Genomic DNA, 17948 nt, shown 5'->3' with positions numbered 1-17948 from the left:
GTCTGAATCCAAACAGATCTGTCCCCAACAATCCCCCACTTCTCAGAAGAGCAGGCAGGCTGGGAATCATGCTGAAACTAAAAACAAACCAAAACCAAAAAAAAAAAAAAAAAGAAAAAGACACACCAACCAACACCCTGGATGACTCACAGGTTGTACTGGTCTGGAAATTAGGGGCACTGGGGTCTGGTGTGGCTCTGCCCCTCATTTGCTGTGGACATTGGGCAAGTCTGTTCCCTTCTCTGGGCTTCAGTTTCTTTATCTACAAAATGAAGAGGTTGATGATTCTTAAGGGGCATCTCAGGCCCCCAAAATCTATGGGTCTCTGTTCCCCCATTCAAGGGGGTAAAATGCTCCACTTCCTAGGATGCTGTGAGAATCACATGATGTCCAGAAGAAGCTCCTTGGAGCAACTGTGTGACGGTAACCTTAGGAACAGCGTTGTCATCACTCCCACGTCTGCAGCAAGGTGATGCTGAGGGCAGAGCTAGTTCCACATCTGAGCTGCTAGAAGGAGTGAAGGGGAAAACAATGTGTCGTCTCCCAGGAGGTAGTTCTCGAACTGGGCTGTAGATTCAGGGGGTCCCAGACCCCCTCCCTATAAGGTGGAACCTCAGATCTCAAGATGCCTGTCCAAAGGGGACTTGGCATGTGATGGGTTTGGGCACAAAGCTGGGAGAGGATGAGGAAAAGGAGAGGGAGGCTGTATACACTGGTGGAAAAGGTGGGCTCTAGAATCTGAAAGACCTGAGGTCAATGGCTGGCTTATCAGTATTTGCAGGATTTTGGTCAAATCATTCAACAGTTCTATGGTTCTAACCCCAATTCTCACATCTGTTAAATGGAAATGAGAATGATCTTGAGGCTAAGGCTGGCAAGACACTTAGTATCACGTCCGGCCCAGGGTAGGTTCTCAATACACAGCAGCCAGCAGGAAAGCAGGACCAGTCCCTGCACATCTGCAGCGTGAGGTGGTCTTTAAGAGGGACTGCAGAGCCCACCCTGCTGACTGTGGAGGCAGGAGGACGAAGGGGCTTGTTCATGGAGAGCTGTGGAAGGGCTTGTCCAAGCCGACAAAGATCTGAAGGAAGATTCCCAGAGCACAGAGGTAACAGACTGCATCTGCCTACTTCTGGTAATGTTCATGAGAGCAGGGATTATTTGTATCTGTCTAATAGCAATTATAGTAGTGGAGATTACAGACATGAGTTCGTTGACTAGTGGTGATTATAATAATCATTGTAACAGTAAGCTAAAGACAAAAGTTCATGTCAATACGTCAGTCGGGAAGAAATGCCAATGTCAACCATGATCAAATGACTGTCACATGTATAAACAATAGGCATGATGTTAGAGAGATGGGAGAGGGGATGATGGGGCACTGACCATGTGCAGACACCTGGGTACTCCCTGGGGTCGGCATTGATATCAAATGAGGTGCAGCAGGTGAAACAACGTCCCCCAAATCCCACAGTGGTGAGTGCAGCCCAGACTCCACCCCAGATGTCTGAAGCCAAGGCTCTGACCACCCACCAGAGTTGGCCAGTGCCACATCTTCAGGCTGGAGCTTCCCAGGCCTCGCAGGCCCAGAAAGATTGGGGGACAGAGTAGCTGGGGACTGAGGGGCTGGGGTGAGGGGAGCTTCCCTGCAGTCCTGATGGGCTGGACAGGAATTATCAGCAGGGACCTTGTCTTCAAAGCCAGAAGGATGGATGCACTGAGCTGTGGGCTTTCCAGCTCCCTGGGTTTATGTAATCCTTGTAGGTTTACATCCTCCGGATGCGCAGGCCCTGCGGCCATGGCTCACGGGCCCAGCTGCTTCGTGGCATGTGGGATCTTCCCGGACCGGGGCACGAACCCGTGTTCCCTGCATCGGCAGGCGGACTCTCAACGCCTGCGCCACCAGAGAAGCCTTTATCATCTATTTTGAGTTAATTTTTATATAGAGAGTGAGATAGGGGTCTAATTTCATTCTTTTGCATATGAATAGCCAATTGTCTCAGCATCATTTGTTGAAAAGACTACTCTTTCCCCACTGAATTATCTTATCCTTTTTGAAAATCCAGTCACCATAAAGATAGTGCTGTATCTGGACTCTAAATTCTATTTAATTGATCTATATATTTTTCCTCATGCCAATACCACACTATTTTAGTTACTGTAGCTTTGTAGTAAACTTTGAAATCAGGAAGTAAAAGCCCTCCAACTTTATTTTCTTTTTCAAGATTATTTTGGCCAGTCTGTATCCCTTGCATTTCCATATGAATTTTAGGATAAACTTGCTAAGTTCTGAAAAAAAAAAAAAAGACAGCTGAATTTTGGTAAGGATTGCATTGACTCTGTAGATCAATTTGGGGAGGATCTCTATCTCAGCAATATTTAGTCTTCCAGTCTACAAACTTTCCATTTACTTAGATCTTTCCATTTATTTAGATCTTTAATTTATTTCAACAATGTTTTGTAGGCTTCAGAGTGTTTTGCACTTATTTTGTTAAATTTATTCCAAAGTATTTTATTCTGTTTGATGCTATTGTTAATGGAATTATTTTCTTAATTTCATCTCAGACTGTTCATTGTTAGTGTATAAAAATACACTTGATTTTTGTATATTGATCTTGTTTACTTCAACTTTGCTGAGCTTGTTCATTAAATTAATAGTTTTTTGTGTGTGTCTGTGTGGATTCCTTAGAATTTTCCATCTGTGATATCATGCCCTCTGCAATTAGTGTTAATTTTTCTTTTATTATTTAGATGCCTTTTATTTCTTTTCTTGCCTTATTGCCATGGCTAAGACCTCTAGTGCAATGTTGAATAGAAGTAGTGAGAGCTGATATCCTAGTCCTGCTCCTGATCTCAAGAAAAAGCTTTCAGTCTTTCACTGTTATGTCTAATGTTAGCTGTGGGGTTTTTGTAGATGAACTTTGAGTGAAGAAATTCTTTTTTTATTGTTGTTGTTGTTGAGTGTTTTTATCATAAGAAGATGTTGGATTTTACCAAATGCTTTTCATGCATCTATTGAGATGATTGTCCTTTATTCTATTAATATGCTGTATCATGTTGATTTTCATATGTTAAACCAACTTTGCATTCTTGGGATAAGTCCCACTTGGTCATGGTGAATAATCTTATTTATATCCAGTTTGTTAGTGTTCTGCTGAGGATTTTTGCACCTATTTTCATAAAAGTTCTGTAGTTTTCCTTATGTATGATATCTCTGACTGGTTTTGGTATCAGGGTAATACTGTCCTCATAGAATGAATTGGGGAGAGTTCCCCCCTCTTCTATTTCATCAATACAATTTGCCCTAGTTGAATAAAAGATTGGAGGTTTACAACAACTGGGGCCTTGTCCACACTTCTATCCTTTACTCTCTGAAGAATATTCATTCTTGCTTGGTTACTCAACACATAGCTGGGCACACAGGGCTAAATACCCCAGTCAGATCAAACTCCTACCTCTCCTGTCTCCACATTCCTCCATCCTCAAGTCCAGGAGTTATTTTTATGGCATATTTTTCCAGTAAACCCTCTTCTCTGTTCCCTCTGCCCCATCCTGCCCCCAGGCCCTACTCATCCCCCATCTGTATTATTGCAACAGCTTCCTCTCAGGCCTCTAGTTTTTCTCATTTCCAGTCTCTCTGCAGAGACAGTTTTTAAAACCCCCGTGAGAGCAAATCACAGCTCTTCTCAGTCTTCTTCACTGATGTTCCATTTCCTGAAATGCAGGGATTCCAAAATGAGTCTACTGGGGCACTCCTCTTATTGAGGGAGAGCTCCTGTGTCCTCAGGGTGTCTGGAAGCAGAGGCTGAAGCCACCAGCGTACTTGTTCTTTGAACTCCTCAATTTAATATTTCAAATCTGTGCATATTTCAAATCTATGCATATTTATTTACTTATTTTTAATTTTGGCTGTGTTGGGTCTTGGTTGCTGCGTGTGGGCTTTCTCTAGTTGCGTTGTGCGGGGGCTAATCTTCGTTGCGATGTGCGGGCTTGTCATTGCGGTGGCTTCTCTTGTTGCAGAGCACGGGCTATGGGCATGTGGGCTTCAGTAGTTATGGCTTGCAGGATCTAGAGCTCAGGCTCAGTAGTTGTGGTACGTGGGCTTCAGTAGTTGTGGTTCACAGGCTCTAGAGTGCAGGCTCAGTACTTGTGGCTCATGGGCTTAGTTGCTCTGCGGCATCTTCCTGGGCCAGGGCTCGAACCCGTGTTCCCTGCATTGGCAGGTGGATTCTTAACCACTGCGTCACCAGGGAAGTCCCTCTATGCATATTTTATCCTTTATAATTTATCTGTAGTGCTTTAATATCAAATAATGGGCATTTCCCCTGGTCTTGGAATAAAAATGACACTCTGGGAAGATGGCCTGTGCCTACTCCATGGCTCACTGCTATGCATTCCCCAGTGAGACCAGGAGTTAGACGATAGTATTGGGACATCTTCCTGTATGTCAACTTTACTCCAAGGTCAGGAAAGGTCTTATTTCATATTAAAGCAATCACGAAGAGATTGTGCTGACAATTCCCTAGGGTTGCAGAAGCCCCAGGCTTTTCTGAGCAGGCCCCTAACTTCCCCATGTCACCATCCGCCACGTCACCTCATTCCTCTTAGCTTCACCCACAGATCTCAAACATGACATGTGTGTCCACAACATACGCATTGCACACACACACCACGGTACACATAATACACACAAATGCACGTATACACATGCATCTGTGCACCCAAACAACTGTTCAAACAACCCTGCAGTAGTCACCATTTTTCACCATTTCCTGGACACAGCACAAAGACCCACGCAGTCCCCTTGCGTTGGGGGAAGAGAACTAACATTTATTGAGCACCTACCTTGTGCTACGCACCATACATGTGCTTCCCCCCTTAAGCTTTTCACCAACCCTTTGAAGTCCATTTTAAAGATAGTGAACCTGAGTCCCAGAGATATGACACCCATCACGCAGCGCGGGGGTTGCCAGCCTGGGATGCTGCCTGTACATTCTGTGGGTCTTCCCTCGCCCCATCCCCACTTTTTTGCTGAAGAGAAATAATCAAAGTCGCAGAACCTTTCAACTATTATTTTAGACTAATAGAATGAGCGTCCTCTGTGGTAGTGTTTAATGATTATCTCACCACTGGAGGGGGTCTCGGCCTCAGCTGGACAGGGAGGGGAGGCTCTGGTAACTTCTAAGGCCTTTGGGGCCCAGGGGACACCTGCGCATCTCTTGTGAGTGTGTTGTTTGCACCCCAAGCTGTTTAGGTTTATTGGGGCCCAGCAGAATTTCTTATACGTCTCCCACCTCCCTCACTACCAGATGCTGCTGTGCTCACACTAACCTTAAAGAAAAGCTGCTTTTTCATGTAAAAATCTTCTCTTCTGGGCCATCAAGTCTTTTTTTTTTTTTTTTTAGATGTTGGGGGTAGGAGTTTATTAATTAATTAATTTTTGCTGTGTTGGGTCTTCGTTTCTGTGCGAGGGCTTTCTCTAGTTGTGGCAAGCGGGGGCCACTCTTCATCGCGGTGCGCGGGCCTCTCACTATGGCGGCCTCTCTTGTTGCGGAGCACAGGCTCCAGACGTGCAGGCTCAGTAGTTGTGGCTCATGGGCCTAGTTGCGCCGCGGCATGTGGGATCTTCCCAAACCAGGGCGCGAACCCGTGTCCCCTGCATTAGCAGGCAGATTCTCAACCACTGCGCCACCAGGGAAGCCCCATCAAGTCTTTTTGAAATTTAATTCCCACTTGGGAATGGACCGAAGAGACAGGCAAAGGCTGTTTCCTGCGTTCAGCAGAGGCAGTTCTCTGGGTGGAAGCCCTCGCAGGAGCCACTGCCTGTACCCAGGCCCCCAGCGCAGACCCTCTGCAGAGAGGGAAGGAGGAAGGACGCCTGGCCAGGCAGATCACACAGGCTTAGCGTGAGCCCCATCTCTCCCCTCACCAGCTGTATGACTCAAGCAGCTTTCTTCCCTCTCTGAGCCTCAGTCCCCTCATCTGTGAAATGGGATTTTTAAGAGTCCTGTCATTTATGGGTCACAGTGAGGACTGGGAGATAAGGCACACGGAAGGACAGGCTGAGCTCCTGGCACGTTCAGTATGTTGCCATTATTGTTATTATTCTCTTTAGTGTCTGATACCCCAGAATTTCCAAGCTGGAGTTTAACCCTGGACCCCAAATGACAGAGTCTGATGGCCACCCCAGAATCACCGCGAGGCTTTCTGAAATGCATAGCCCTGAACCCCATCCCAGGAGCAGCTGATTCCTTGCTCTGGGATGGGTCTGGGGAAGATTCTGAGACTCAGGGAAGGTTGGCCGCCTTGACTGAGGCCCAGGGGTCTGTAATGTCTCACTCTCAGCATGTTTAGCTTTGAGACAGGCTGGGACCTGGGACCCTTTGCTGCAGTGCTTGCACCTGGACAAACATCTCCTCCATCAACAAAATGCAAAGAAGCTATAAGAGCCTAAAAATAACTGCATGCATGCACAGTTGGGGCAAATTATGAACAAGTTACAAAAAGACCAAAAACCCACCCAGCACCACCAAGAGGGTGGGCAGAACATCTAAGCCACCCCTCCAGCCTGACCCCTGGACCCACCACTACCCTCACCCCGTACAGGAACTAGCTCGCCCCACCTCAGGGAGCGAGCAAGGGAAACTGTTACTTGTTCTGCCTCCCCACTGCTGCAGCAGGGGTCCCAGTAGAGCCTTGTCTGAATTTCTTGTCTGGCCTCTTATCAATTTCTACTGACTAAGGAGACAAAGAACCCTGGTCAGTAACAACTTGGTTTCCACCCTGGGGGTGCCAGCTCTGGGAAGGCCCTCCCCTTGGGGCCTCCCTGCCTCCAGCCTTCCTCTGAGGTCTGTGCTGAGTCTGTACAGGGTGCCGACCACAGCCCGGCTGGCTCTGGCTGGTGCCTGGGCCTGGGCTTCTCTCCTCAGCCCCAGCCTTTGGTGGTGGAGAGAGCATGAGCTCTGGAGTTGGGCTGACCAGGTCTGGGTCCTGCTCCATCATTTACCAGCTTATAAGGCAGCTGCTGCCCTGGACTTACAGCATGGGCTCTGATGTCAGATGGCCTAGGGTTGGTTGATTGCTGGCTTTGCCATTGGAAAGCTCTGTGACCTTGGGCAAGTTGCTTAACCTCTCTGTGCTGGTGTTTGCGCATCTGTAAAATGGGGATCATGATGGCCCTTCTCTCATTAGGTGGTTGTGAGGACTGAGTTAACACATGCGAATCATACTTGGAAGAGAGCCGGACCTGAGGTAAGCACCTGTGAGGTTCAGATGTGGTCATCAGCTGTGTATCCTCAGGTACGTCATCTAAGCATCATGAACCTCAGGTAAGTCCCCTAAGTGTCATGAGCCTCAGTCTCCTCACAGTGGAGACAACACTCCCCACCTTTGGAGACTGGCGTTAGGATGGATGAGATGAGGTCTGAGAAGCACCTGAGCTCCTGGCCTCTGCCTATTAGTCCACGTGGTGGGTCGTGAGTTTCGTCTCCAACACCCCTTTCTGGCCAGAGGACTCCGTGTCCACTGGTCACTCATCTCCAGCCTCAGACATCCAGTTGTCACCACCCTTCACCTGGTGATAATATTACTGTCTTCCTGGAGTTAGTAGAGGACCACATGAGTGACTGCTCACAAAATGTCTGGGGCAGAGCTGGCTGCCTAGGAAGTGCTCAGAAGATGGGACCTTACTATCATCAGCTGGGGCGTAGCTCCACTCTTAGGATGGTGCAGTAGACAGGGAGGACGGCCAGAGCTGCTGCCACTCTGCCCCGATGGGAGTACGGCTGGCGTGAGTCCCTTCCCCCTACGGAGCCTCATTTTTCCCATCTTACAATGGAGTTTGAGCTGGGAAGGAAGGCCTGTCCAGCTCGGACTCTGAACACGGCATTCAACTAATCCCCCCATCTGTCCTTTCTTGACTTGTCTGTCCCCTCTGCCCCCATCCCTGCTTTAGCCCAAACTGAGGAGGTCACTTTTGTCCCCTGGGCCACACTGGGAGTGAGCCTCTCATGTCTCCAAGAGCATCCATGCAAGTTCCCAGGACAACCTGCTACGCGCTCATTGCCATGGAAACACTTACCACTCTCCAGTTAGTTTTAGTTCAGCCTGGATTCTGTTCATTGCTTTGACTAGCCATGGGTGGGGCTTTCTAGAGGGCCTCAGTGGAAGGGCAGAGATGGAAAAAATCACTCTTCATAGGGTCTAGTTGAGAGTAAAGGGGGAAAGAAATCCACTATGCTACGCTCAATAGCATAGGCTCTGTATGTTGTTATGGGTAAGTCTAGTTCACATATGGGGAAAAATGCTCAGAAAGGTTGAGTCCTTTGCCTGAGATCACACAGCTAGTACGAGATAGAGGCAGGATACAAACCTGCCTGGTGGGAGTGATGCTGAACACTTGGCCTCTGTGCACCGGTGCTGAATTGAATCTCAGAGACAGAGTTTTGGGTGAAGTAGAAAAGAATAGCTTTATTGCTTTGCCAGGCAAAGGGAGCCGCAGCAGGCTAATGCCCTCAAAACTGTGTCCCAACGTGGAGAGGGTAGTGAGAAGTTTTATAGTAATGGTTCAAAGAGGGCGTGATCAGCTCGTGGACATTCTTCTGATTGGTTGGTGGTGAGGTAAGTGGGAGTCAGCATCATCAACCTTTTGGTTCCAACAGGTCTGGGGTCTACGTTGGGTGCTTGTGGGCAGCATACCGTTAACTTCTCCCACCAGGTGGGAGTTTCAGTTTCTGCAAAACAGCTCAAAAATATTTTTCTGTATATCCCTTGAGGGGGAACCAGGACCCTGCCCCAAGGCTGCACTGTTGTTTCTTTTGACAGTTCCTCCCTTGTCTCCACATCCCTTCCCTTCCCTAGTTACATCCCTTCCCTAGTTACATCCCTTCCCTAGTTACATCTCTTCCCTAGTTACATCCCTTCCCTAGTTTGCAGCTGTTTGAAATCGCTCGTTGGAACTCAGGGAAGGTCATAGAGGCTGAATGAAGCCTATATCCTATAATCAAGAAATGGTGGGCACAGAAAGGCTTTTGTGCCCAGGAGCCCCACAGGGTCTGCTCAGTATCTACTCACAGAACTTGCCAGTTCCTTGAAGGCTTGTACGTGGACAAGCCTTAATTTTTCTATTCCCAGCCTCTAGGGACTGCGTGGTTTAGAGCAGGAAGTCAAAAAGTATTTATTGAGTTAATGAAAATAAGCCTGTGTTGAATACTTCTGTGAAGTTGTTTGCATTTTGACAAAAGGCAAAGCCTAAGGCCATAGGAATAAGGCTCCAGTGGTTGAATTTCAGGCACCAGTAAACTCAGGACAGAAGCTTCCTCCATTGTTTAGTGCCTGGAGGAGGAAGCGGCTGTCTCAGCAGGTGGAATTTTCCATTCATGGCTTTCCAGTGCAAAAACAGTCACATGGTCTCCTGAAAACACGTGTGTAGTGGAAACAAATGTGTTTCCCCTTTGACCTTCTGGTGGGAGGAGACTTCTCTCCAGTCCTGTCAGGTTTCCTTGAGCTGGTTCTGGTTGACCGAACATTCCTTCCTCACATCCTTTCCTCCCTGCCTCATGGTAATGCCCTGCTGACCTTTCCTTTATTCCAGCTTTTCAAGCCCAAACATCAGCGCTGCTCTGCCTGCTGGGGAGATCCCAAAGTTGGTTGGGAGTTGGAAGAAGCCTTGTTCTGTCGCTTAGACATTTCCACATCAATCTCTCTGGCCTGGCTGCTGCTTCTGAGCTGACCTGGGGCCTGTCCTGATCCCCAGGCCCCTCCCTGGTGATACCGAGTAGGGCCCTGTGGAGCTCCAGGGCACAAAAGCCTTTCTGTGTCCCCCATTTTCTTCGATTACAGGAAATAGGCTTCATTCAGCCTCCGTGACCTTCCCTGAGTTCCAACGGGCAGATTCAAGGGGTTGTTAATCAGGGAAGGGAAGGGATGTGGAGACAAGGGAGAAACAAACAGTCAAGAGAAACAATAGTCAGCCTTGGGGCAAGGTCCTGGTTCCCCACACACAACAGTATCTTTGAGCTGTTTTTGAGCTCAAAAACAGCTGTTTTTGAGCTGTTTTTCAGATACTGAAACCCCCACTAGGTGGAAGAAATAAATGGTTAACGATGGTATGTTGCCCACGAGCACGTAGACCCCAGACCAGCTGGAACCAAAAGGTTGATGATGCTGACTTCCAATTGCCTCACCACCAACCAATCAGAAGAATGTCCACGAGCTGATCACGCCCTCTTTAAACCATTACTATAAAACTTCTCACTACCCTCTCCACGTTGGGACACACAGTTTTGAGGGCATTAGCCTGCTGCAGCTCCCTTTGCCAGGCAAAGCAATAAAGCTATTCTTTTCTACTTCACCCAAAACTCTGTCTCCTAGATTTCATTCGTTGTCGGGGTGCAGAGGCCGCATTCGGCTTCACTGGTCCTCTGGCCAAGCCCCCCTCATGCCACACTTCCACACACTGACAGCCTCTTGGACCTCAAACTCATCCAACCCTCCACTCTGCCCCAGCGTGATCCTCAGCTGCACGAAACCAACTGGGTCCCTCCTGCTGGAAACCCTTCCCAGGCTCCACAGTGTCCCCGGGTCATGGGCCAAACTCCTTGACTCTGCGCCAGCCACACAGAGGCACGGACGTCAGCCATGTACACACCAGGCAGGGACCTGCCCCTGCTTTTGCACCTGCCTTTTCCTCTGCCTGCATGATTTTTCCTCCCTGATGGCCTGGCAGGCTCTTACTCACTCCTCAAGACCCACCATCGTGTCACACACCCTTCTGGGCTTGGCATGATTATTAGGTCTGTTTTACACAGGAGATACATTTGGGCTCAGAGATATCAAAGATTCTTTTCAAGGTCACAGCAGGAGGGAGTGAAGGGGCTTGAACTCAGGGATCTTGGCCCCAGCCTCTTCATTTACTGAGGATTTACTATGCACCAGGCGCTGTCCTGTGGCCTGGGGACAGGGCTGGGACCAGAACAGGCCAAGTCTCTGCCTCATGGAGCTTCTGCTGTATGGGATGGGGAGGGGACAAACACTAAACAAAGACATATCTAAATAATGTCAGGGCGGATAAGTGCTTTACAGAAAAATAAAGCAGGATCGGGGCAGACAGTGATAGGCTGGGCTGGGTGATACTTTTGGGGACATCTGAGCATAGACCTGAATGAAGTGAGGGGACAAGCCCTGGTTACAGCAGAGGGAAGCATGTTTCTGGCAGAGGGAACAGCAAGTGCTTCTTCCCAGTCCGGGGCTCACACATGGGGTGGCTTTGGTCACTCCGAGCCTCTGACAGGCTGGGAAAGTCCCAGATTCCAGCACCACAGTTACCATTTACCGAGCATGAAATGAAGGTGCAAGGAAGGTCCCCTTACCCACACCATCTCCTAGAGTTCTCACAACAGCCCCATACATGTGGTCACATGAGAACAACCCTATTGTACAGATGAGAAGACTGAGGCCCAGAGAGCCTTGGCTGCCTGACCCAAGCCCTGTAAACTAGGGAGTCTCCCTGAGGTGGGAGCTGAGGCTCAGGAAAGGTCAGGAGGTCACCCAAGGCCACACAGCATTTTTTTATTGCCAGGCCCTACTCTCACCTCTTCAGTGGGGGCTGAGCCTCTCCCACCCTGATCCCCAGGTCAGGGCTCAGTGTAGGGCAAGGGGAGGCTGAGTTTACGGGGGGCGGGGTCTTTAAAAATGATAAATCAGATCATTTCACCCCCTGACTGTGGCTGGTGCCGGGACTCTGGCCTTCAAAGCTGAGTCAGTCTCACGACCTCATGGCCAACCACGTGCCGGCACCAGGGCAGCTGCTGCCACAGTGTAACCCCCAGGCCCGGGAAGACGCTGATTCACATGTGGTGCTTGACTTCTCAGCATCTCCAGTCCTCACGACAACCCCTGCGGGGTACATGGTGGTGCCCCACTTTACACGGAAGCAAGCTGAGGCTCCCGGGGGATGAAGAGACGTCCCCAGGCTCACACAGCCTGGAAGTAGAGGGTCCAACCCCAGGGCCGCTGGCCCCAAGCCCCCAGTCAGCACCTCTGGGGTCTCATGTTGGGACAGCAGCAAGACTGATGCGTGTGTCTGCAGCCGGCCCCGCTGTTCCCAGCTCTCCCACCCGAATGGCTGGGCCAGCAAGTGTTTTATCACTGAAATCAAATCCAATAAGTATTACCCCTTTGGAAGTCCACTGACAGTTCAGGCTCCTGTGAACCAGTCAGGAGGTGGTGGAGGAAAGAGGGCTGCAGGGCAGCGGAGGAGAGGGCTGGACTCCGAGTGTCTGATACTCTGGGCGCTACTGGCTCCCGCCTCCCTCCAGCTCCTTCCTCTCCAGCTTCTCTCACGGCCTCTCCCCATCACTCTCTCTCTCTCTCTCTGTGCATATTAATCTCTCCCTATCTTTTTTCTGTCTTGCTATCTGTGCCCTTTTTTTTCTCTGCCTCCACACTCCATTTGTTCTCCCTGCCTGTTTGAATTGTCTCTCTCTCTCCATCTCTGTCTGGATGTGTGCGCTAGGGCAGAGGTGGGGGGCTGTGAATATATTTTGTCATTCTCTTTATGCCTCTGTTACACTCTTATTTTTATACCTGTTCCCAAAGGCTCTCTTTCTTCCTCTCTGTGTGCGTTTGCATGTATGTGTTTCTGTATCTTTCTCTTTTTATGTATTTTTCTGCCTTTACCTCCCTCTACGTGTCTTTTTTCTTTTTCTTTCCTTCCTTCCTTCCTTCTTTTTTTCTTTCCTTCCTTCCTTCCTTCCTTCCTTCTTTCTTTCTTTCTTTCTTTCTTTCTTTTTCTTTCTTTCTTTCCTTCTTTTTCTTTCTCTTTCTTTTTTTGTTTTCCCCTCTCTGTGTGAATCTCTTTCCTTTTTCTCTCCCCACAGCTTGTGGCCCTCTCTTTCTCCCTCATCTCTCCTTGTACTTGCTTCCTCTTTCCATTGGTCTCTGTCTCTGTCTCCCTCTGTCTCTCTATCTCCACCCTGTCATGGAGGAGCACAGGGGATGATGAGCACACAGAGCCGCTGGGTGGGAAGGAGCTGACCTGCCGGAAGTGTGGACGAGAGCCTCCAAGCTGGGGGAACAGCCTGTGTGAAAACTGATTGTGTGGATTCATTCTGATTGGAGATTCAAAGAGAAGAAAGTCCTGGACTGCTATGGAAGTGAGGGCAGAGGGAGGCCTAACCCAGCCAGCACGGGGCAGGGCCAAGAGGACTTTGAGGAATCAGGGCCAACTTCTTGGAGGAGGAGGCACTCAAGCTGGGTCCTGACGTTTGGTGGAATGTGGAGATAAGCACAAGGGCTCGCTTAGCCCAGGGAAGAGTCTGAGCAAAGGGCTGGCAGTGGGGCACCTTGGTCAGGGATCCTGAGGACAAGCTTTGTTGGCCTGGTGCACTGGTCACCAGAAAGGAAGTGGTGGGAGCCAAGGCTGCAACGCAGGTGGTGGCCGATGGGGTCAAGAGGCAGAGCCTCGAGTGCCAGGTTATGACCCTGCAGTGGGGGCCCCTGAAGGTCTTGAAGGAGAGGAAGGTCAGCAGCAGTGAGCAAGATGGACGAGGAGAGGCGGGGTGGGAGGGGACACCTCAGGCAGGGGACCTGGGGAGGAGGCCATCTCATTAGGCAAGGACAGAGGAGAGATGAAGCCCGAACCAGGGTGAATGGGTGAGCGTGGAGGAGGGGCAGAGAATACCACCACTACTATTACTACTACGGCTAATATCAGACACTGTATACTAAGCACTTACTACTGAGTGCCAGGCACTTATGCTAGTTTCCTATTTAATCCTTACGACTACCCAGTGGAATTGGTACAAATGTTCATCCCATTTTACAGACGTGTAACTGAGGCTCGAAGATGCTAAGGAAAGTGATGAACCTGGTGATGCACCCCCAAACGCCCCTCCAGGAATGAGCGCTGTCCCTCCCACACCCGCCCGCCCCCGCTGCTGGCAGGGCTATGGAAGGGCCCTGTGTTGGGACCCCCGCAGGGGGTTGCCAGGCTGGCCTGAGGTCCTATCCGCTCGCTGAGGTAGCATGTGCCCAGTGGTGACCACCTCTTAGCTGGCCTGCAGCTCCCTAGGCCACCTGCCTGAGCTGGTGTTTGGGATGACACTGCTTGGCCGGGAAATTGGGGCCAACTTGGCGGGGCAGAGCCGGGGCTCTCATGGAGGATCAGACAAAGAAGCACTGCTTCCTGGCCCCTGGGGCCCCTGGAGCACAGCCCAGGGAGGAGAGGCTCGGACCAGCACCTCATTCTTCAGAGGAGGGAACAGGGCCTGGGGATGCAGTCCTCCGGCCACAGCTGGTCAGAGCCGGGGAGGAGAGGAAACACATCTGTAAAGTGGAGACATCAGAGTCCAGGACTGTTCATTAGATTTCCGGGCTGAAGTCCCTGGTTTCTGCCCCTGGTGCTGGCGGATGACACCCAGACACTCCTCCTTCCCCCTGTCAACTACAGATTGGCACTTGTCACCTACTCTACAGGATTAAATCAGATGCCACCGAGGCCGCTGACCTTCAACACCCCCTGAAAGGAGTTCAGGCTGGAGATCAGGAATGAGGCACTCTGTGCTCTGAGAAAGACTGGCAGAACGGGTCTTCAGATAGTTAGATATTTTCAGGAGCTGACTTCATGAGCCCAATTCTTGCATCTTCTCATATCTAGAAAAGCACTAAATTCCTTCACGGTGACATCTGTTCCTCGTGACTAGCAGTGACCCTCATGAGACCTTCTGCAAAAATACGTGCTTGACTGCATGTATTCCCCCTTCAGCAAAATCACACATAGATTGAACTTCCCCCTCTACCTCTTTGGAGCAGTTTCTCAGAGCTATCTGAAGTGCCCTCTCCCGGGCTGCAGTCCTCACTTTGCCCCCAATAAAGCTTAACTAGCCACTCTCATACTGTGCATTTTTTTAAGTTGACACCCCTTAGCCTAATTCTCCTGAGTGTCTAATAGCAGGTCAATCAGGTTCACCCCCTGTCCCTGGCACATTCCCCCCCCACCTCTAGGCAGTGTGTTCTGTGCCTCATCCCTGGGGATTTGCACTGCACCAGAGGGTACATGAAACTACAGAAGAAGCAGCTGCACTTTTTTTTTTGTTTCAGGTGACAAGGAATGTAAAACATATTTTTGAATTAGAATAAAGATAGAAATATCACGGAGTAGATTGCAAGTCACATGAATTTTAAAGGTAAACACAAGACTTCAAGAGTTTTTCCCTAGGAAAAGTTAAGAAGCATGGGTGGAGAAAAGATCTTTGGAAGCACAGGGCTATGGGCTCATCCCCATCATTACAGGTTAGCAGTCGTACAAACTTGGGTAACTTGTGTTGCCTCCCTGGGCCTCAGTTTCTTCATCTGTTAAATGGGCAGAGGTGCTTTGGATGAATAGGAACTGGGACCCAAGTTCTCCTGGCAGGTAGAACCCAAATACATTGGATTAAAGGAAAAGAGAAGAATTTGTTTCTGGAGGTGGGTGCCTGGGGATAAAGAAGGAAGTAATGATGTGGGGTGGGAGGTGCTGCCTGCGTCGTGTTCCTTCCCTTCCCAGCCTCAGGGACAGGTTTCCAGTTCCATGGGGAGACAGGCGAAGGCCGGAGCTTGGCTATATTCATGACACGCTGTGTGAGCCTCAGCTTCTGAGCAGTGCAGCTCAGGGGCCAGGTAGCATCCAGAGAGAAGAGATGGGGCATTCTCCCCAGAGCAGGCCACCCGCCCAGCACCTCCTGGGCCTTCTGGGGTCACTGCCTATTGGAGCAGGGAGAGACCTCAGCCCTCAGCAGAGGCGCAGGCTCCCGGAGACAGCACTGGTGGCAGAAGTCGGGGTGCCCGCCGAGGGCCTGCAGGGGTCAGTGGTCCAGGAGGAGGCCAGGTGGACGCTGAGGATGGACGGAGCCTTGAGCCTGCCCACTGTGGATGCTCAGAGCCAATAGGGGAGACCCAAGCAGGAAGTGAGGTTCTGCGGTTGTTGGTTAACGGGCCCCCTTTATTTCTTGCAGGTGGGGGAGGCTGAGGCATCCTTGTTGCCAGGAGGATAACCTTCCAGGAGAATAACCTTCTGAGGGATGCGATGCGCTGAGAGATGCTAGCAGGTGCTTCTAGGGAAAGGGATCCATTGTGAAATCTGCGAGGGTAACTGCATTAGTGTTTTGTTTTTGCCTTTGTTTCTTTTCTGTAACAACCTCAAAACCTCAGGAGCTGATGGCTGCAAACATTTATCTTTCTTGCTTGTGAGTCAGTGGGCTGCCTGGGGTGGGGTTTGCTTCAGGCTTTGGGTGAGCTCCAGGGCTGTTCCTCGGCCTCTCCTGGACCCAGGGGCTCCCCGTCCTCTTGGGGCCCATGGCCAACATGCGAGGAGGGTGAGCGCATGAGCGAACCGCGTCTCTTAAGGCTGAGACGCGGAACTGGCAAGTGTCACATTCCATTGGCCACCGTGATTTCCATGGCCACACGGAACATCAAAGGAACAGGAAATGTGCTTTGCCCACTCCAGGGTCATGTGGCTGAGGGAGGGAGGGGGGAACTGGGAACGAATCCCACCTGCCACCTTAACACTGCAGACTTAGGCCCCTCGTGCAGAGTCAGGGAGCCCCCTAGGCCTCATGGGTCTCTATGGGGTCCCCAAGTCCTCCCGACTCCTTACCCTTCCTATGAGGTGAGCTGGCTTGAGCCGTTTCTCGGGCACTGTGGGATGGCCAGTCTCACAGGGCTTAGGGTCCTGTGACCCTGCTCCCTCTGTTTCCCCGATTCTGCTCAATGTTACCCCTCTCCTCCCTCTGCAAGTCTCTCTCCATCCTGCCCTACACTGAGCTTGGGGCCCAAGCTGGAATTCTCCAAACCCTCTCTCCTGCCTGGCGAAACAAAGGGCCATCTATTTTGAGTTTCTATTTTCAGTATCACAAAACATGATTGAAGATTTATTACTGTTATTCTTCTTGTTGTTGTTTTGCCTCAAACAGGATGCACTGCTTTCCCCCACCTGCCTGGGTGAGGCAGAGAGAGCTCCACAGAGATCCACCTCCTCCTGCCCTGCTGGAGCGGCCCCCAGGCAGTGTGCAGTGTTTTCTCCCACCCCATGAAGGTGTATTTGGCCCAGGAAATGATCTTTCCTGGAACATCTGTTACCTATCCTCTGACAGTGGCTGGGGTGGGAAGAGCCCTATAGGCTCTAGGATGCCTGTGAGGATTAAATGAAGGAAATTGCGTCAGGGCCCCTGGGCACTGATGGGAGCCCAGTTGGTGTTTGTTCTCCTTTTCTTTAGAGAATACCCCACCTTAGGTGACCCTTTAATGACTGTCCAAGCCAGGACATTTGAGAGAGCAAGAGGATACCGCTATGAATCACACCCAGACAACAGGCATAAACTGGGACTGTCCCAGGCCAAGTGGGATTTGTGGCTGCCCTACCCTTATCACAGACTCTGATGCCTCTGCTCCCTCCCTCTCACCTCCGTGGGGAAGGGCAGGGTGGGGTTGTGGATAGGAAGGCCCCATGCCCATCTGCAGAGCACAAGCTGCCTCCTGGCCCTGGTGGGTGAGTCCCTGTGAAACGGGAGGGAAGGGGGCAGGGCACAACCTCTGAAAGAATGACATAGCCTGAGGACATGACATAAACTGATTAGAATCAAATGGGTCCAAGATGGCGGACAAGTCAACTTCCACTCACTGTGACACATCAGGAGGCTAAATGACACACCCACAGGCACCATGACAGTTCCAAGGCCAACCACAGGATCAAAAAGTGGGCGGTGGCCCAATTCCTGGAAATCCCCGCCCCTTCCTGAAATAGCTGGAATACTCCTCCCACTCATTAGCCTATGAAATCACCCACCCCTATAAAAACTGACAACCCCATACCCTGAGGCCTTTCCCCCTTTCTGAGATGGCCCACACTCTGTCTGTGGAGTGTGTTTCTCTCTAAATAAATCCACTTTAAAAAAATTTATTTATTTATT

General features: G+C 50.3%; 1 long non-coding RNA gene across 1 annotated transcript in view; it reads left to right on the top strand.

Annotated features, from left to right (window-relative positions):
* The window catches only part of LOC132419413 (uncharacterized), a 37302-nt gene extending 19388 nt beyond the window's left edge, over positions 1–17914 (top strand). The window contains exons 2-4 of the long non-coding RNA XR_009518199.1: positions 7192–7251; positions 15993–16125; positions 16953–17914. This is a non-coding gene — a long non-coding RNA (uncharacterized lncRNA). The remainder of the gene's footprint in view (positions 1–7191; positions 7252–15992; positions 16126–16952) is intronic.
* The last annotated feature ends 34 nt before the right edge of the window (positions 17915–17948 follow it).

This window comes from Delphinus delphis, chromosome 1 (genome assembly GCF_949987515.2).
Source record: "Delphinus delphis chromosome 1, mDelDel1.2, whole genome shotgun sequence".
NCBI lineage: Eukaryota > Metazoa > Chordata > Mammalia > Artiodactyla > Delphinidae > Delphinus > Delphinus delphis.
This window is presented reverse-complemented; position numbering and strand designations above follow the sequence as displayed.